Here is a 20,968-nt window from a genome sequence, read left to right as displayed (position 1 = left end):
CCCTGGCGCTGCCAAATTATCGCACTCAGAGAGGCAATGCCGTAATTGCTGATATGCTTAGTGGGTTGGGGAGAGCCCTCTCCTGTCTGGCTCCTGCCTATCCAACTACCTGTACGTAACAATAAGACTCATTCACTGAACTTAACCAAAAAACCTCTAAGAAATGTTTGAAATTTGCATTTAGAACAGGAAATGTGTGGTCTTATAAGACATCCTCACAATGTAGGATTAAGAGTTCTCTTAAGATCTTCTCTTATAACAATTATTTGAGTAATAAAGAACACTAGGCCAGGTCCAGTGACTCATGCCTATAATCCCAGCACTTTGGGGGGCCAAGGTGGACAGATAATCTGAGGCCAGGAGTTTGAGAGGAACCTGGCCCAACATGATGAAACCCTGTCTCTAATAAAAATAAAACAATTAGCCAGGTGTCGTGGCAGGTGCATGTAATCCCAGTTACTTGGGAGGCCGAGGCAAGAGAATTGCTTGAACCCGGGAGTTGGAGGTTGCAGTGAGCTGAGATTGAGCCACTGCACTCCAGCCTGGGCAATAGAGTGAGACTCCATCTCAAAAAAAAAACAAACAAAAAAACCACACTAATTAATTGGAGTAGAGGTCAACGAAAGGATGTTCGAGTGAGTTGCAGGTTGGAATTCTAACCCAAATCACCATTTGCAATCTTACTCAATACGCCCCCAGTTTCAGGCCATTTCTTTTGGGGCACACCAGAGATCAGACAAATGCCAATAATACCTACCTCTGCCCTGAATGGGGATTTTCAGGTACAGCAAGTACAAGTATTGCTTCTTCCACAAGACGGGGGGTTGGGTGGGAGGGGCAAAATCATACGATTAATTTTCATGATAGAGATCCCAAGAGAGAAAGTGGAGGTGATTACTGTGATTTCAGTTCAATTAGAAACACATCCTGAATGTTAGACAAAACCAAAATTGTTGGTTTCATTTGAACTTGAGAAGAATTGGAGACTATAGACTTAATTATATTTTGCATTATAGGTTAAACAATAAACACCTATTATGTTCTTCCAGAGTTAACTGAGTCTATAACACAATGTAATCCAGTCCAATGAATGTGTTAGAATGGATACTACACATTTTGTGGGTGCTACTGCAGCTTGTATGTGTTGGCAACAGTTCTGCTTTATTTCCTGCTGATTTTTTTTTTTTTTTTTTTGTACCTTCACTGCCATATAATGATTTAGGACTTTTGCTTCCTGAGGAGGTCAGTGAGAACATTTATATCTGATACTTAACTCCAGAAGAAGATTCTTGTTTAGTTATAAGAAAGTGAATGGCTTTAGTGATGATTCACAGAAATCTCCCAAGTGATGATGGAATTCTGAAAGGAAGTATAACGTATTTTTACTTAAACACACACACACACACACACACACAAACTACCCAGGACCAAAAAAAAAGCATATAAGTTAAGAGACTTCATATTTCTCCCCCAGATTCCTTAAATTATTTTCTAAAACACTGCGTTAACTTACCTTCAAATAATTTAAAACACATCAGTTGTAGCTGTTTGGAGTTCTTGTACTTCAGAAAGGACAGTGGGAAGTGGCAGATGATCATATGATCTTTATTTTACCATAAACCAGAAATTCTGTGTTAGCAGTGAAATAATACCACATTAAAGATTTGTGCTGTATATTAAATTAAATATTCTCTGGTCACAAGGGACTAAAAACTAAAACAGCTTAAGCAAAAAACAAAAAACCAAGGGGTGGAGGCGCTACTAGAATACCAGAGCAACTCTGAATCCAGGGAAGAATGGGAGACCATGCCTCAAGGGGACAGAAGCCAGGGCACATCTGGAGAACTCTGTGAGCATGCACACGTGCAGAGACCTCCTCCTTAGAGTGCTGCTTCAAGGGCTTCTTCAAAATGTCTACTTCCTGGAAAAGAGAAGCTAATTGTTCCTTCTTTACTCAGGGATCACCTCTGGACCAGTGAGCCATGATGATGTGATAGGATAGAACTACACAGCAGAAACAAGGCTGAGAAGCATCCACTCCTGAGGACACATCAGGAAATTCTCAGAGAGAACTGGGGGCAGTCCATTGCCAACCACACATAGACTTTAATGTTATAATCACGTATTATAGCCAAAGGCAAGTTTTGCTTATTTTCTGTACTACAGTGATCATCACATTAAATGACATGCTCCTTCCTGACATTCTATTATCCAGCCTTTAAAAATAATAATAATAATAATTGAGGCCAGGAGCGGTGGCTCATACCTCTAATCCCAGCACTTTGGGAGGCTGAGGTGGGCGGATCACCTGAGGTCGGGAGTTGGAGACCAGCCTGACTTACATGGAGAAACCCCATCTCTGCTAAAAATACAAAATTAGCCATGCGCGGTGGCTCATGCCTGTAATCCCAGCCACTGGGAAGGCTAAGGCAGGAGAATCGCTTGAACCCGGGAGGCGGAAGTTACGGTGAGCAGAGATGGCGCCATTGCATTCCAGCCAGGGCAACAAGAGCAAAACTCCGTCTCAAAAATTAATAATAATAATAATAACAACAAAAATTAGCCAGGCATTGTGGTGCACGCCTGCTATAGCAGCCACTTGGGAGGCTGAGGCAGGAGAATCTCTTGAACCTGTGGGGCGTAGGTTGCAGTGAGCCAAGATGGCTCCACTGCACTCCAGCCTGGGTAACAGAGCCAGACTCCATCTCAAAAAAAGAAAAGCAAAAACAGCTTTGTTGAGACATAACTCACATATTATAAAATTCATCTACTTAAAGTGTACAGTTCAATGGGTTTTGGTATATAAAATTATTAATTTGTAAAAATTGTGAAAAATAAAAATTATGGTAAAACATGTGCAACAAAACTTGCCATCTTCAACATTTTTAAGTGTACAGTTCGGTGCCACTACTTACATTTATGATGTTGTGCAACCATTAGCACTATTTCCAAACTTTTTCATCACCCCAAACGAAACACTTAGAATATTGCTCTATTATAACTAGGCCTTTTTTTTTTTTTTTTTTTTTTTTTTGAGATAGGATCTCGCTGTGTGACTCAGGCTGGAGTGCAATGGTGTAATCATGGCTTCAAGGCTCGCTGCAGCCTCGACCTCCCAGGGTCAAGGAATCCTCCAACCTACCTCAGCCTCAGCTGGAACTACAGGTGAAAGTCAACAGGACTGGCTAATTTTTATTTTTATTTTTATTTTTCTAGACAGAAGGCCTCGATATATGTCTAGGCTGTATTTTCTTTCCTTTTTTTTTTTTTTTTTTTGAGACAGAGTCTCGCTCTGTCACCAGGCTGGAATGCAATGGCTGCCATCTCAGCTCACTGCAATCTCTGCCTCCTGGGTTCAAGTGATAATCCATTATCCTGCGTTGGGCTCCTGAGTAGCTGGGACTACAGGTGTGCACTACCACGCCCAGCTAATTTTTGTATTTTTAGTAGAGATGGGGCTTCCCCATGTTGGCCAGGATGGTCTTGATCTCTTGACTTCATGATCCCCCCGCTTCAGCCTCTCAAAGTGCTGGGATTACAAACATGAGCCACTGTGCCGGCCTCCAATTTTTTTTTTTTTAATGGAGGCTTCACAAATTTGCATTATATTTGCACAGGGACCATGCTAATCTTCTCTGTATCATTCCAATTTTAGTATATGTACAGCCAAAGGGAGCACTATAATCAGGCTTAGACTAAAAGAGTTTTGTTTGTAAAAGAGGTAGTCTAATATCCTCATCCTCTGCACATGGCTTTCCATTCCAGGTGTTCTTACAATCCCGCTGCCTGAGCTTGGTACCTGAGCTGACAGCCACAGCCTTGTGGTGACTCCTGGCATGACCTGCAGGCTCCATCCTGCTCTGCTCCTCTCCATGCCCAAAGAACGTGAGGCTGGAGCTCCTTTCTCTTCTGGAGATCTCAGGGACAGAGGAAATGGCAGCAGGCACACGGCCAGAGGCCTTCAGATACAAACCCTGCATTTTGCAAAAGAGTTTTGGGGCCTAGACCTTGATAAAGGGATGAGGTTTCCCTTCACTATTTCCCAACTGTCAGTGAAACCTGCATCCCCCAGCCTGGAGCCCCCTTCTCCTGCCGCCCCTCCCACCTGTCCTCCGCAGCCTCCCTGCTCCCCCATGTGTCCTCCTGGAAACACCTCCCTGGCTTACATTAAGGAAAAATACACACGTAAATTAATGATCTTATCTTCAATTAGATGTCTTTTGTGAGTACTACACAGCTTATAAGAAACTGTACTTCATGTCCTGGTTCCTCTCTCCTTTTAATTATAAGTCACTATTCCAGAGGCTCTGTGTCCCTTAGGGCTCTTTAGAATCAGTAACAGAAACTGATTCTGGCATAAGCAGAAAAGGACAGTACTGAAAACATTTTGGGTAGCTCACGGAATCACGGGAGGGCCAGAAGTCCAAGGTCAAAGGAGGCTACATCCTGGGGTCCCAGATTGTGTCTGAGCAGGTCATTGCTGCTGCCAAGGAGGAGGAGACTCTACAGCTGCCACACTCACCAGCACGTAGGATGGTGCTGTCATCACCACTCCTTTTTTTTTCAGAGATGGAGTCTTGCTCTGTCACCCAGGCTGGAGTACAGTGGTGTGATCTCCACTCGCTGCAACTTGTGCCTCACAGGTTCAAGCAATTCTCGTGATTTAGCCTCCTGACTAGCTGGGATTACAGGCGTGCACCACCATGCCTAGCTAATTTTTGTATTTTTAGTAGAGACATGGTTTCACCATATTGGCTGGGCTGGTCTCGAACTCCTGACCTCAAGTGACCCGCCCACCTTGGCCCCCAAAGTGTTGGGATTACAGGCGTGAGCCACAGCGTCTGGCCCTGACTGACTTTTGAAACTGGGTGTGTCTACCAGAATGGATGTGCCTCTCTTCCATTGCTTTGAGTGACTGACTCCAGAGTCAAAATTCTGGAGCTAGGGGTGGTGGCTCACACCTGTAATCCCAGCACTCTGGGAGGCCGAGGCAACTGGATTGCTTGAACTCAGGAGTTTGAGGCCAGCCTGGGCAACATTTTTTGTCTCTGTAAAAAATACGAAAAAATAGCTGGATGTGGTGATGCGGAGGTTGCAGTGAGCCGAGATTGTGCCACTGCACTTTCCTGCCTGGGTGACAGAGCGAGATCCTATATTAAAAAAAAAAAAAAAATCTGGAGCTGGTACACCTGATTGGCGAAACCTAGGCCTGCAAAAGAAATAGGCGGCTGACATGGGTGGATGGATTTTTAGCATCTAGAGTGGGAGCAGGACCCTGTTTCTTACTAAGACTCAAATGGTGAGGAATTCCTCAAACATAGGAAGACAGTTCAGAGGGTGAGCAGTCAAAAAAATTGCAAATGTCTCCTGTAGGTAGGAAGCATCTGGTATTCTGTTCAGATCTGGGTCACAGCATTATTTCATCTAACTTAGAAAACTATTCTAAACTACAGTCGGTTGGCCTACCTTTCCTTCTGTTATTAAAATCTAAAAAGATACACTTGGACAATTTCTTCTACCAAGTTATTATAGTGAGGTAAAAATTCTGGCATCAAAACTCCATAGTTTTTTATAGTTTGTCTTCTTTTCCAAGTTTACATTGTTGCTTCTGAAATATAACTATGGAGCAAGTCTTTTCATAGTAAGCTTAGCTACAGCTTATCTCTAAGATTCTAATCGGATTCATATTCTAAGCCAATATTTACAGTTTTGAAATTTTCAGAGTTTATTTTCTATTTTCCTATTGCCTTTCCTTTTTAAAGCTGGCACTGTTAAGTTTTTAAAAGTATATGGCTTGTATTACTATGAGTTAGAAAAAGAGAAGAAAGAAGTCAGAACAAGAAAGAAGTATAGGGAAAAAATAACGTGTTGTTTTTTAAAAAAAACTGCATCCTACGTTAGCAAGATTTTTTTTCTTTTTTTTTTCTTTTTCTTTTTTTCTTTTTTTTTAAGTGAAACAAACATCAGTTTATCCAGATAGCATTATTTCTCAGGCAAATAGGATAATCGTATTTCTTGTCTGGTGATAGCTAGTCTGATAGCTAGTCTGCATTTGTTTACTCCTTAGAAAGTTCACTGATTATTCTGTGAAATCTTAAAATCTTAGTCTGCTTAGCTGATGTCCTATTTATTCTACATCTCTTTAATGAGTAAGGGATTTGAGCTGTCACTACTGTTTCAATTAAATGTCCCCTTTCACCATTTCCTGTGGCTTTATGGTGAAATACCCTACATTTACTGAATAATTTGGCATCCCATTTTCTGCCCCCAAATCCTTAAATAAAATTGATGAGAGAGGAATTAGGTACCTAATTCCTACACTGAGGAATTAGGTACCTGTTGATCATTAGACAACTGTCAATTACAAAACAGACTGGATTCCAGACCTATTTTCCTGGATAAAGAGGAAAAGATGTTTTAGGTAAGATAACAGGGATCAGTGAAGGAGAGAGCGTTGCTGACGGAGAGAGGAGGTAATTTATGTAATCTCTTTTCAGTTTTAGAAATTCATAGCTTAAGGTGCTGCTGAAGCCTGTTCTTGCCGCTTCCTAAGAAGGCAAATGTCTCCGACCTCCTCAAGCTAGAGGGTGCAGGGAGAAACTGACGTTGGCGGCAAGGGGTGACCAGCCAGATGGTGGGGCATGGAGGCGAGAGTGGGGGTGGGGTGAGGGTGCTAATTAGCTTTTCTTGCCTCGCCAGGAGCCAGTGACAAGCAGATGGCTGCACACTTAATGCCACCCTTTTTCTGTCTAGCAGGCAGTAGTGGTTGGTCTTGTGGTCATGTAGAGAGCACGCACTTTCTTTTTTTTTTTTTCTCTTCAAAATGTGGATGTGGTGTGGGGACACACAAAGGGACAATCTAGATTATAATATTATGTGTATCTAAGAAAAATAGATCTTATCTCCTTCCATTTTTTGCAATAACTAGGTGCCTGTTTATAGTTTCACAACATCAACTGAAAGTGATTTATTCTTTCTATTACAAAAGTCAATTTAAATTAATCAAACTGTTCCAGGATATGTAAGAAATAATCACTAAAACAATACAACTGGCTATGAAATCCAAACTCAAGCCATAGCGTCTTGTGTTTGGAGAGAGGTTGGGTTACTAACAGTGCAGGTCTTTCCTGGCACACCCTGTTAGTTTCTGCATCTTGATCATTTCATAATTTCTCTAGAGCCGACTATAGTAACAGTAACTGAAAGTCTGTTAAATTGAATCAAGTTATAGTAAGTCAATCACTACACACACTATTCAATATTTGTGTAAATATTGACTCCATGCCAATATACACATTAGTGAGTATGGCAAGGTAAAACAGTTAACATTTTGAAAATGCAATGTGTAACAAGCAGTGATTTTTAGTATAATGCCTTATGGGCTAAATTAAATAGTTCCTTTCAAAATTGGGAAGCAAGGATCCTAATATCTATTTTTGTAGGGGAAGACAAAGGAATAAATATGTACTGAGTACTACCCTTGTGTCAGATACCCTTGGCATATGCTAACATATTCAAGTCTTTCAACATCCCTATATGGTAGTTCTTTCTCTGCTTTTTACAGATGAAAAAATGAAGGTTTGCAGATGTTAAGTAACTTGCTAGGGTCACAAAGGGACTGACTGAGTAGGATTTACACGTGGGTATGTCTGACTGTCCTGCTGTCCTGCTTTTATTTACCTGATCCTCAAAACCTCATTATTCTCTCAAATGCTCCCAGTTTTATCTGTCTAGTGATTGGTAAAATTAGCCCACTGTATCTCCAAAGCATTCTCCACACTTCTTGTTGCTCCCAGTCCAAAGGCCAGAATGAGATCTGTAGCCAGATTTTCTTTTTTTTTTCTGTCCCCCAGGCTGGTATGCAGTGGCACGGTCTCAGCTCACTGCAACCTCTGCCTCCTGGGTTCAAGCAATTCTCCTGCCTCAGCCTCCTGAGTAGCTAGGATTACAGGGGTGTGCCACCACTGCCGGCTAATTTTTGTACGTTTAGTAGAGATGGGGTTTCACCATGTTGGTCACGCTGGTCTCGATCTCCTGACCTCAAGTGATTCACCCACCTTGGCCTCCCCAAACGCTGGGATTACAGGCATGAGCCACCGCGCCCGGCCCAGATTTTCTTTTTTCTTTTTTTTTTCTGAGACAGAGTCTCGCTCTGTCGCCGAGGCTGGAGTGCAGTGGCACGATCTTGGCTCACTGCAACCTCAGCCTCCCAGGTTCAAGCAATTCTCTGCCTCAGCCTCCCCATGCACCCACCACCGTGCCCCACTAAGTTTTGTACTTTTAGTAGAGACGGGGTTTCACCATCTTGGCCAGGCTGGTCTTGAACTTCTGACTTCGTGAGTCACTTGCCTTGGCCTCCCAACCAGATGTCTGAAGGCTTACCTTTCCTACATTCAGATCATTTTTGGACTTTAATGGTGTATTGCCCGTGATCTATCACAGAGCAATAATTCTGTTTCTAATGTGCAATTCTGTAATCTCATTTTACCAGATTCCCAAACCTTCACATTCATCTTGTGCCTGTTAATATGTGATGCAGGTATCTTATTAGCTGTTCATCTTTTAGCTCTAGTAACATGTCTAATGTTAACTAGATTATATTTGAGGCAGCTGCTACATCCATGGCTCGCTCTCTCATTGCTTAGCATACTACACGGTATTTAAAGTATGCATTTTAATTAAGTGGTTGATTTCCTCCAGTTTCTCCATCAATTGTCATGACCAGTTGATGAAACATTTGACATGACACAGTAAACTTGAAACTGAAATAGTCTGGTGGTATTTAGAGACAGTAAGTCTTACATTACATGCTATTATATTTGGTACTATCTGAGCACGAATAGATACATGTTCACTAAAATAAACATTATAGATCAATTTCTTATTTTTAGACAAAAATAACAGGAAATAAGATACATTCCACATGTAATTATTTTTTGTTTTGAAAATGTTTATGTTTTGAAAAGTTTCAAAAGTATGTGTCTCTTGATTTGTGTCCATTACGGTGCTTTACTCAAAGGAAGTATGCACAAGTATCTCTTTGATATGGTAGATTCATTATGAGGAATAAGAGTCTGGTGAAAGATCAGGGTACTTAGATCTTCCATTGTCCTGTGTTGGTTCTACTTGCATATGGGCCCTGGCAGACAGAAAGATGACATCATTGCACCATTGCATTGTCCCCCCGGGAGACATTCTGCTGCCTTAGAGTCAAGATTTAGTTGAAAAGGTAGAAAAAAAAGCAATATGTTGGGTTCCAAATGACTGCTATAGTAGTTCATAGGAAGAATAGCATCTTTTTTTTTTTTTTTTTTGAGATGGAGTCTCGCTCTGTCACCCAGGCTGGAGTGCAGTGGCCGGATTTCAGATCACTGCAAGCTCCGCCTCCCGGGTTCACGCCATTCTCCTGCCTCAGCCTCCCGAGTAGCTGGGACTACAGGCGCCCGCCACCTTGCCCGGCTAGTTTTTTGTATTTTTTTAGTAGAGACGGGGTTTCACCGGGTTAGCCAGGATGGTCTTGATCTCCTGATCTCGTGATCCGCCCATCTTGGCCTCCCAAAGTGCTGGGATTACAGGCGTGAGCCACCGTGCCCGGCAAGAATAGCATCTTAATTCATCTGCAGTGAAGCAGATATTTTGATTCACTGTAATTTAAAAAATAAAAATGGTGGACTGACACTTCTAACTTCATGACTTCCCTTTTCCTTATGACAATAGAGAATTCATTTCTCCATCCTTCACTTTGAGATCAACCCAACTTAAATCTGTTGAAGGAAGTATATAATAAATGAAAGTAACGAAGAAGTTACTATTGGAGAAATGAAACCAATTTCTTATAAATGACAGCAGGTTCCTGAAAATCTTATGAAGAAGTTGATTCAGATTACCACAGGGTGATTTTCCCAAATGAATGCCACAGTGACTACTGAACTTTTCTTTTCTTTTCTCTTCTCTTCTTTTTTCTTTTCTTTTCTTTTTTTCCAAGTCTTGCTCTGTTGCCCAGGCTGGAGTGCAGTGGTGCTATCTCGGCTCACTGCAACCTCCACCTCCTGGGTTCAAGCGGTTCTCCTGCCTCAGCCTCCTGAGTAGCTGGGATTACAGGCGCGTGCAAGCAAGCCTGGATACTTTTTGTATTTTTAGCAGAGACAGGGTTTCGACCAGGTACGGTGGCTCATGCCTGTAAATCTAAAACTTTGGGAGGCTGAGGCAGGTGAATAGCCTGAGGTCAGTAGTTCAAGACCAGCCTGGCCAACATGGTGAAATCCCAGCCTTACTAAAAATGCAAAAATTAGCTGGGTGTGGTGGCAGGCACCTGTAATCCCAGCTACTCGGAAGGCTGAGATAGGAGAGTTGCTTGAACCCAGGAGACAGAAGTTGCAGTGAGCCTAGATCACACCACTGCACTCCAGCCTGGGCAACAGAGCAAGATTCTGCCTCAAAAAACAAAACAAAACAAAACAAAAAAACAAAAAAAAACAAAAAAAAAGAGACAGGGTTTCATTATGTTGGCCAGGCTAGTCTCGAACTCCAGACCTCAGGTGATCCACCCGCCTCAGTCTGCAAAAGTGCTGGGATTACAGGCATAAGCCAATGCACCCAGCCGATGTTTTTCTTTTTAAAGATCTGTTTCATAATACTTTATTCATATTCCAATCTTTCCAAGACAAAAAATGACAACAACCCTCTTCAAGTCACTTGTTTCACTCTTTCTTCTTCTTTTTTTTTTTTTCGAGACAGAGTCTCACTCTGCAGCCCAGGCTGGAGTGCAGTGGTGCGATCTCGGCTCACTGCAAGCTGTGCCTCCTGGGTTCACCCCATTCTCCTGCCTCAGCCTCCCGAGTAGCTGGGACTACAGGCGTGCTCCACTATGCCCAGTTAATTTTTTATTTTTAGTAGAGACGGGGTTTCAGCATATTGGTCAGGCTGGTCTTGCACTCCTGACCTTATGATCTGCCCGCCTCAGCCTCCCAATATTTTCATTTTTTATCATGGTGGAATGTATTGTACATATAGTAAAATCCACAGATCTTAAGTGTACAATTTAATGTCTTGGTAATTGTATGTACCCATGTACCCATGACTTCATTCAAGGTATAGAACATTCCTGTGGTTCCAAAAGTTTTTTTTTTATTTTCTTCTTTTCTTTTCTTTTTAATTTTTTTAAATTTATTTTTATTTTTATTTTTTTGAGGAGTCTCACTCACTCCATTACCCAGGCTGGAGTGGAGTGGCACGATGTCAGCTCACTGAAACCTCTGCCTCCAAGGCTCAAGCGATTCTCCTGCCTCAGCCTTCCAAGCAGCTGGGATTACAGGCATGCGCAAGCACGCCCGGCTAATTTTTGTTATTTTTAGTAGAAACGGAGTTTCACCATGTTGGTTAGGCTGTTCTCGAACTACTGATTTCAAGTTATCCGCCCACTTTGGCCTCCCAAAGTGCTAAGATTACAGGCGTGAACCACCGTACCCGGTCAATTTTTTTTAGTAGGAACGGGGTTTTACCATGTTGGCCAGTCTGATCTTGAACTCCTGATGTCAAATGATACTCCCACCTCGGCCTACCAAAGTGCTGGGATTATAGGCATAAGCTACTGCACCAACCATTTTATTTGTTTTCTTTTTTTCTTTTTTATTTATTTATTTTTTTCCAAGACCAAGTCTCACTCTTGTTGCCCAGGCTGGAGTGCAATGGCACGATCTCCGTGCGCTCACTGCAACCTCTGCCTCCCGGGTTCAAGCGATTCCCCTGCCTCAGCCTCTGGAGTAGCTGGGACTACAGGCGCGTGCCACCTCGCCCAGCTAATTTTTGTATTTTTAGTAGAGACGGGGTTTCACCATATTGGCCGCCTCGCCCTCCCAAAGTGCTGGGATTACAGGAGTGAGCCACTGCACCGGACCTTTATTTTTATTTTTATTTTTGAGTCGGAGTTACCCTCTTGTTGCCCAGGTTGGAGTGCAGTGATGCGATCGTGGCTCACTACAATTTCCACCCCGCGGGTTCAAGCGATTCTCCTGCCCCAGCCTCCCCAGTAGCTGGGATTACAGGCATGCACCACCACGCCAGGCTCATTTTGTACTTTATCAGTAGAGACCGGGTTTCTCCATGTTGGTCACGCTGGCCTTAAACTCCCGACCCTCAGGTTATCCTCCCCACCTCAGGTTATCAGCCCGCCTTGGCCTCTCAAAGTGTTGGGATTACAGGCGTGAGCCACCACACCCAGGACTTTTTTTTTTTTTTTTAGACGTTGTTTTGCTGTTGTCGGCAAAACTGGAGTGCTATGGCCTGATCTCAGCTCACAACAACCTCCACTTCCTGGGTTCAAGCGATTCTCCAGTCTCAGCCTCCTGAGTCGCTAGGGCTACCAGTGCCCCACCAAGCCCAGCTAATTTTTGTATTTTCAGTAGAGATGGGGTTTCACCATGTTGGCCAGGCTGGGCTGCAACTCATGACCTCAGGTGATCCACCCACCTCAGCCTCCCAAAGTGCTGGAAGCCACTACTCCTGGCCTTTTTTTTTTTTTTTTTTTTTAAATAGAGATGGGGGTCTCACCATATTGCCCAGGCTGGTTTTGAACTCCTGAGCTCAAGCCATCCTCCCACCTCAGCCACCCAAAGTGCTGGGATTGTAGGTGTGAGCTAACACGTTGGGCCCAGAGAGTTTCCTAATGACCCCTTCCAGTCAATTCTCAACCCTGTAGGAAATCACTGTTCTGATTTCTTTCACCATAAATTAGATTTATTTGTTCTTAAACTTAAATAAGTAAATCTTACAAGATGTACCCTTTAATACCTGGCTTCTATGGCTCATTATAATGTTTATGAGATTCAACCACGTGGTTGGTGTACCTGCTATTCCTTTTTTTGAATTGCTAAATAGTACTTATACCACAATCCATTTTTCTATTCTCCTGTTGAGGAACATTTGAATCTTTTTCAGTTGTGGCTATGTAGGGAGTAAAAACTTTCCCCTACTCTTAGCTTCTGTGGCTGGGCCTGAGAATTAAACTGACCTGATACATTTCTTCGTGGCGCAATCTCAGCTCACTGCAACTTCCGCCTCCCGGGTTCAAGCAATTCTCTGCCTCAGCCTCCTGAGTAGCTGGGATTACAGGCACCTGTCCCCACACCTGGCTAATTTTTATATTTTTAGTAGAGATGGGGTTTCACCATGTTGACCAGGCTGGTCTCAAACTCCTGACCTTGTGATCCACCCGCCTCAGCCTCCCAAAGTGCTGGGATTATAGGCGTGAGCCACTGCGCCCAGCCAACCTGAGACATTTCAATAGGATAAAAGTATACAAATTTTACTTAATTTTTTTTAGTGTACCAGAGGCTTCATAAGAAAAAACGAAGACTGAAGAAGTGGTTAGGACTGAGAGTTTATATACATTTCTTTTCTTTTCTTTTTTTTTGAGATGGAGTCGCACTCTGTTGCCCAGGCAGGAGTGCAGTGGTGTGATCTCACATTGCAACCTCCATCTCCTGGGTTTAAGCAGTTCTCCTGCCTCAGCCTACTGAGTAGCTGGGATTACAGGTGCCCGCTACCATGCCCAGCGAATTTTCGTATTTTTAGTAGAGATGGGGTTTCGCCATGTTGACCAGGCTGGTCTCGAACTCCTGACCTCGTGATGCACCCGCCTTGGCCTCCCGAAGTGCTGGGATTACAGGCGTGAGCCACTGCGCCAGGCCGAGAGTCTTTTCTACATCTGCTGTAATTCCCAATTGGCTTCAGCTCAAAATAATCAATATGCCAACATATTCTGGGGTGGCATGTTCTGAACCCCTTCAGCTCTTACGAGCAAAGCTACTATAAACTTCTTGTTCAAGTCTTTTAGCGTACTTATGCTTTCATTTGTCTTGGGAGTGGAACTGCTGGACTACAGGACCCATTTTTACCTTTATAAAGAACTGTCAAACAATTCCTTCCTTCCTTCCTTCCTTCCTTCCTTCCTTCCTTCCTTCCTTCCTTCCTTCCTTCCTTCCTTCCTTCCTTCCCTCCCTCCCTCCCTCCTTCCTTCCTTCCTTCCTTTCCTTCTCTCTCTCTCTCTCTTTCTCTCTTTCTTTCTTTCATAGGGAGTCTGGCTGTATTGCCCAGGCTGGAGTGCAGTGGTGTGATCTCGGCTCACTGCAACTTCTGCCTCCTGGGTTCAAGAGATTCTCCTATCTCAGCCTCCACAGTAGCTGAGATTACAGGCACCCACCACCATGCTTGGCTAATTTTTTTTTTTTTTTTTTTTTTTTAAGTAGAGATGGGCTTTCACCATGTTGGTCAGGCTGGAGAACTGTCAAACAATTTCTGAAGTGGTTGTACTATTTTACACTCCCATCAATAGTATATAAAAGTTTCAGTTGCTCCTATACTCTGTATGTAAATTGGAGAAGTCCCTATTTACTTTTCAGTGTCATCTCTTTTCAGAGACTTTAACAGAATATATTTTGTAGCATTAAATTCCAAGTATGTGGGCAACCAAATCCTGGATAATTCTTGCCCAGTTACCAATATAAATTCTCAACATGGCTGGGCGTGGCGGCTCATGGCTGTAATCCCAGCACTTTGGGAGGCCGAGGCGGGCGGATCACAAGGTCAGGAGATATAGACCATCCTGGCTAACACGGTGAAACCCCGTCGCTACTAAAAATACAATAAATAAATAAATAAATAAAATTAGCTGGGCGTGGCAGCGTGCGCCTGTAGTCCCAGCTGTTGGGGAGGCTGAGGCAGGAGAATGGCATGAACCTGAGAGGCGGAGCTTGCAGTGAGCCGAGATCGCGTCACTGCACTCCAGCCTGGGTGACAGAGCAAGACTCCGTCTCAAAAAAAAAAAAAAAATTCTCAACGTACACAAATACAAATATTTCATACAAAATATAGTCATCTCATTTTACATAGTTTTATTCCTGAAAAACTTATACAGCTAATTTGTGTAATTCAAATCATTAACTGAATACATTTTCCCCTACTTCCATGTCCAGTTCAAATGGTCCTCTTGCAGGATGTTCTATCATGTTGTCCTTAACTGAAGTGAGTCCTTCTTTAAATTTTAGCAGTTTCAGTGATTTGACACTTGTCATCAATGTCAATCCCTTGGGCCTTCATAATTTATGGCATCATTGCTTACCCTATTTAATCACATGTAAACATATTTTATTTCCACACACACACAGAAAAAAAAAAAATTCAGTGCCTTCACTGAGGGAAGGAACTATCTTATACATAAAAACAAACAAACAAACAAAACAAAAAACTCCTAGGCCAGGCATGGTGGCTTACGCCTATAATCGCAGCACTTTGGGAGGCTAAGGCAGAGGACTGCCTGAGCCCAGGAGTTGGAGACCAGCCTGGGCAACATGGCAAGACCTCGTTTCTTTTTAAATTTGAAACAAAACAAAACAAAACAAAACTCAATCATCCAGTGGAGTGCCTTGCACATAGGAGGTACTCTAGCATTTCCTGCTTCATTGGTTTTTCTGTTTTTGTTTTGCTTTAGGCAAGGCATAACTGTTATGATAGCTTAAGTAACTTACTTTTTAAAAATTATATGGTAATTTTATCAATTTTCCATTTTTCTTGACTAATGTAAGCCAGGCCTAAATTAAGATTATTGACTAAAATACACTTATCTTACTACTTTACAAATCCCTAGTTTAAAGCACCTCCTGCTTGGTGTGGTTTGAAATAAAACCATGGGGAATTAGAGATTCTGTCTGGGTTTCCCTCTAATTCTCCCTGGGGGCTGTGGGTTGCCATTTACAGCCCTCCACAAGGTTCTGAGTCCTTTTGCCAGTCCCTGGAGGCTGACATTCTTAGAAGCCCAGCTTAGAGATCATCTTGTCTGCTCCCTCCTCCTGCACACAGAAACTTGCTCCATCCTTGACATGCCTACACCGCTTTGTTCATGCCTGTTTAGTACTTGACACTTCGAGGCATAATTTATTATATACATGTTTGCCTGCCTGTAGCTGGGCCTTTGAGCTTCTCCAAGCAGGGATCATGTACCTTAGACATTCCTTGCTTGGCATGTAGTAAGTGTTCAACAAATGTTTGTTGAATAAATGCACGGATTAATGAGTGAGCAAATAAATAAGACACTTTTTTTTTTTGAGTCAGAGCTCTTGTTGCCCAGGCTGGAGTGCAGTGGCATGATCTCGTCCCACTAATTTTAGCCCCGGCTAATTTTTATATTTTTAGTAGAGACGGGGTTTCACCATGTTGGCCAGGCTGGTCTTGAGCTCCTGACCTCAGGTGATCTGCCCACCTTGGCCTCCCAAAGTGCTGGGATTACAGGTGTGAACCACCGCATCCAGCCGGTTTTTCTAAAATATGTGAATCTCTGGGCATTTAGGCCTGAAGGAGACTCGTTTCTTACTCAAGCTCCATGAAGTACATATACATATGCCGTGTTGTTTTTGTTTGTTCAGCCTCTCCTTATCCCTTTTTAGGATGAATTCCTCATTCTTGTGGGAATCCCATCTGGTTTACTGTCACTCGACTCTCCTTCACCCATATATTTTTTTTTTTTCTTTGAGACGGAGTCTTGCTTCATTGCCCAGGCTGGAGTACAATGGCATGATCTCAGCTTACTGCAACCTCTGCCTCCTGGGTTCAAGTGATTCTCCTGCCTCAGCCTCCTGAGTGTCTGGGATTACAGTCGCCCACCACCGCACCCAGCTAATTTTTGTATTTTTAGTAGAGATGGGGATTTGCCATGTTGGCCAGGCTGCTCTTGAACTCCTGACCTCAGGTGATCCGCCCGCCTCGGCCTCCCAAAGTCATGGGATTACAAGTGTGAGCCACCACTCCCAGTCATTCACCCCTATTTTTTTTTTAATTTTAAAATTTTTGTTCTTATTTTCAAAATTTAAAACCCCTACCTATATATATACATTTAAAAAAATAACAATTTTGAGCAGTATAAAACCTTCAGGTGGCTGTTCTATAAGAACAATCCTCTTAAAGATGGTAAATATACTTTAAAACTCCTAAGATTCTTTTTTTAAACACAAAAATCAAAATCAGACTTGGAAGACATTCTGGATAATCACTCAACCTTCTAAAACATAATGCCTACACTTTTATAATAACTGGAAAAAGTACCAAGTTTGTAAAATATATTTAGTCAAACAATCTGTTCCAGGACATCATGTATTCAGTTATTTTTTCATTCATCCATTCAGCAAACATATATTGAAGAGATATCATTTAGCAATTTTTTGTTTCATTTTGTGTCACAGTCCCAGCTATCCTATTTGTTTGCAATGTATACTCAGTTATCTGCCAGCTGTCGCTCCCCTCTCCGGAGACAAAAGTGGGTTACTGCTAAGCTTTCAGTCTGTCCTCCCCCTTTCTTCTCACCCAATCCTAGTATGGCCCCTTCTCCCCAGATGTCTTATGTATCCTATATTTTTCTGTCCCAGATCCAAATGACATACATAAAGTAGGACAAATGTCAATTGAGTTCTTTATATGTAGTGAGGTAGTTGTGGGAGGAGTATGGGCGAGGGAAATGATGGCATGGCATGTTGAGACTTGGTGGGGTTATATATGGTCTAACCAATAATGAGGACATGTGCCCTGACAAGTAAATGGAGGTGTGTAGTGAAAACAAAGGCAGGAGATTTGAAATCACCACTATCCTGGTAAATGCAGAAAGGTTGTCACTTACAAACTTACAACTTGTTTCTTCCAATTCATTGGGGAAACTTTGGAGGGATAAGATTTCAGGAATTACTTGAATAAAGGGAGCTTGACTCACTTAGTATGAGAGTACAGAAGGCCATATTCCAGGTTTAGCTTTAGGTATGGGAAACACCTAGAGAATAAGGAAAGTGTATATTTTGTAAAGTACCTGACCAAAAATGTGCACGACTGTCTAATTCTTGTGTGTGTGTGTTTCTGGTTTTTTTTTTTTTTTTTTTTTTTTTTTTTTTGCTACAGTTTTTTGCTCTTGTTGCCACGCTGGAATACAATGGCGCTACCCGGGCCCACTGCGACCTCCAGCTCCTAGGATCAAACGATTCTCCGGCCTCAGCCTCCCAAGTCGCTGTGATTACAGGTGCCTGCCACCACGCCCAGCTAATTTTTTGTATTTTTAGTAGAGATGGAGTTTCACCATATTGGCCAGGTTGGTCTCAAACTCATGGCCTCAAGTGATCCACCTGCCTCATCCTCCCAAAGTGCTGGGATTACAAATATGAGCCACTATGCCTGGCCACAATTACCTAATGCTAAGGCTTCAAGATTTTCCATTATTTTTTCTTGGTTTTTTTTTTTTTTTTTTTTTTTTTTTTTTTTTGAGACGGAGTCTCGCTCTGTCGCCCAGGCTGGAGTGCAGTGGCCGGATCTCAGCTCACTGCAAGCTCCGCCTCCCGGGTTTACGCCATTCTCCTGCCTCAGCCTCCCGAGTAGCTGGGACTACAGGCGCCCGCCACCTCGCCCGGCTAGTTTTTTGTATTTTTAGTAGAGACGGGGTTTCACTGTGTTAGCCAGGATGGTCTCGATCTCCTGACCTCGTGATCCACCCGTCTCGGCCTCCCAATGTGCTGGGATTACAGGCTTGAGCCACCGCGCCCGGCCTTTTTCTTGGTTTTGACTGGAAACACATGATTACTATTAGTAAGAGTTACTATTTAGCCTTCACATGTTATATGTCTAACGCACTGCATGAATTGTTTTATTAAATCTATACAAATCCCGTGCAAGTAGAAATCATTCCCATTTTCTTTTCTTCTCTTTTCTTTCTTTTTTTTTGTTTTGAGATGAGTTTCGCTTCTGGAGCGCAATGGCACGATCTCAGCTCACGGCGACCTCCACCTCCCAGGTTAAAGCGATTCTTCTGCCTGAGTCTCCCAAGTACCTGGGATTACAGGCATGTGCCACCAGTCCCGGCTAATTTTATAGTCTTAGTAGAGACGGGGTTTCTTCAGGTTGGTCAGGCTGGTCTCAAACTCCCAACCTCAGGTGATCGGCCCGCCTCCGCCTCCCAAAGTGCTGGGATTACAGGCTGAGCCACCACCCTGGCTGGTTTTCTCATCAGTAATTTAGATTTTAAAGTTCCTTTTAAGATTACTTGAATACTTAAAGTCGAAGCTTTTCGATTCTTAAATTCTCAACGAGGTTAAGAAAGGAGGTATTTCATGGCCGGGCGCGGTGGCTCACGGCTGTAATTCTAGCACTTTGGGAGGCCGAGGCGGACGGATTGCCTGAGCTCAGGAGTTCGAGACCAGCCTGGGCAACACGTTGAAACATCGTCTCTACTAAAATACAAAAAATTAGCCGAGTGTCGTGGCGCTGGTCCCAGCTACTCAGGAGGTTGAGGCAGGAGAATCGCTTCAACCCAGGAGGTGGAAGTTGCAGTGAGCCGAGATTGTACCATTGCACTCCAGCCTGGGCGACAAAGCAAGACTCCGTTTCCCTGCCACCCTTCCCCCACCCCCCCCCAAAAAAAGAAAGAAGATATTTCAGGAAACCGGACAGGAAATAGAACCATTAATAAGGAGAATGGTTATAATTCACAGAGTGCCAGAAATTCATCTGTGATGAATATGCAGCTCCCAGTGTTCTTCACTAATTCTTATGTACATGACTTGATTAACAGTTAAAAGAATATCCTGGCCTTCATTTCTGCCATTTTTAAAGTAAGTAACCATTAATTACAGAAGCGTTCCTAACAGTTGGTAAGGTGGCCATCTAGGGTATAGTTAAGGGCCAGACTCGAATTAGAATCCTGGGACCTGTCAAAAGCAGTCCCGTCTGTCGCCTGCTGGGCAGCTATAAAATGGATGGTTTTTTTTTTTTTTTCCAGACGGTGTCTCTGTCACCCAAGCTGGAGTGCAATGGTGCCATTTCGGCTCACTGCAACTTCCCCTTCCCGGATTCGAGGGAATCTCCCACCTCAGTCTCCCAAGTAGCTGGGATTACAGGCACCCGCCATCATGCCCGGCTAATTTTTGTATTTTTGTAGAGACGGGGTTTCACCATCTTGGTCAGGCTGGTCTTGAACTCCTGACCTCAGGTGATCCTCCCACGTCTCCGCCTCCCAAAGTGTTGAGATTACAGGCGTGAGCCACCGCGCCCGCCCGGATGAATTTTCAAATAGAAACAATCCAGTTTCCTACATCACACGGCGGTTGTGTGGATGGGTAATCCATGAAAAGCCTAGTGCTGGCACTGAGTCCCAATAAACGTTAGCCTAAAAATTAGGAACTTTTCAAAGGGATGAAATGTGCTTTCTAGCTGCCAGTGACATCTTGGGAGCCTCTTTTTAAAAGCAAAAAATTATTTCATCTTAAATTTCCACATGTTCAGATTTTTATGCATCTAAGAGTGTGAAACAGCTTGCGCTCGTACTCACCGTCATATGTTAATCGTATCATTTCTGAACTGTTTTTGATTTTACAAACCCTTAAATTAAGAAACAAACGGATTAGGAACCGCCCATTAACACTGGTAGCAAATGATTTAAAATCAGGGTTGCTGGTTTTTCTGTGATAATCTGTCGGCTTCAAGTCGCACGATCTCAATTTCATGGAAAGAAGTTGCCTGATATAATTTTCCACCAGAGAGAAAAATAAAGGCTGGCACTTGGAACCTGCAAGCCGTGCATTTGGAACCTCGGACTCAAGTGCCTATTACGTAATTCCACAGAGTTCCAGCCTCCAAGCCGTTTCCCGAGCCCTCCAGAGAAACAGGGGATAAGGTTACCACGCCCGCGGTGGCCGGGGACTCTGAGTTTCGCGTGTGGCTTTTAGGAACGTTTATATTTGAATTTCCCTGAACCGCCGAGTGTGGGCGGTGGCGCAGATCCGCCCCGGAAACCTCCGGGCTCCTTCCCGCCTTTCGCAGGCCCGGCCCCTCCAAGGGGTCCCCGCGGGGCGGCGGGAGGGCCCGGAGGGCGCTGGGCCCAGGGCCGCGCGGGTGGGCAGTCCCGGGCGTCCTTCCTTGCCGCCCTGAGTCCCGTCCGGGCACCGCC

The 20,968-nt window shown here is 43.5% G+C and overlaps 1 long non-coding RNA gene and 1 other non-coding gene across 2 annotated transcripts; both read right to left on the bottom strand.

Annotated features, from left to right (window-relative positions):
• Window positions 1–894: 894 nt before the first annotated feature.
• On the bottom strand, window positions 895–20,928 carry LOC140709980 (uncharacterized). The gene is made up of 4 exons (XR_012090878.1): window positions 20,351–20,928; window positions 9,678–9,764; window positions 3,800–3,974; window positions 895–1,359 (listed from the first exon to the last, which is right to left on the bottom strand). It is a non-coding gene; the product is annotated as an uncharacterized lncRNA (long non-coding RNA).
• Window positions 3,575–3,679, bottom strand: LOC119618464 (U6 spliceosomal RNA). The gene has a single exon (XR_005234758.2). It is a non-coding gene; the product is annotated as a U6 spliceosomal RNA (small nuclear RNA).
• Window positions 20,929–20,968: the final 40 nt, after the last annotated feature.

The sequence above is a fragment of the Chlorocebus sabaeus genome, chromosome 23, assembly GCF_047675955.1.
Source record: "Chlorocebus sabaeus isolate Y175 chromosome 23, mChlSab1.0.hap1, whole genome shotgun sequence".
Classification (NCBI taxonomy): Eukaryota; Metazoa; Chordata; class Mammalia; order Primates; family Cercopithecidae; genus Chlorocebus; species Chlorocebus sabaeus.
Note: the sequence above shows the minus strand (reverse complement) of the source record. Positions and strands in the feature narration are given on the sequence as shown.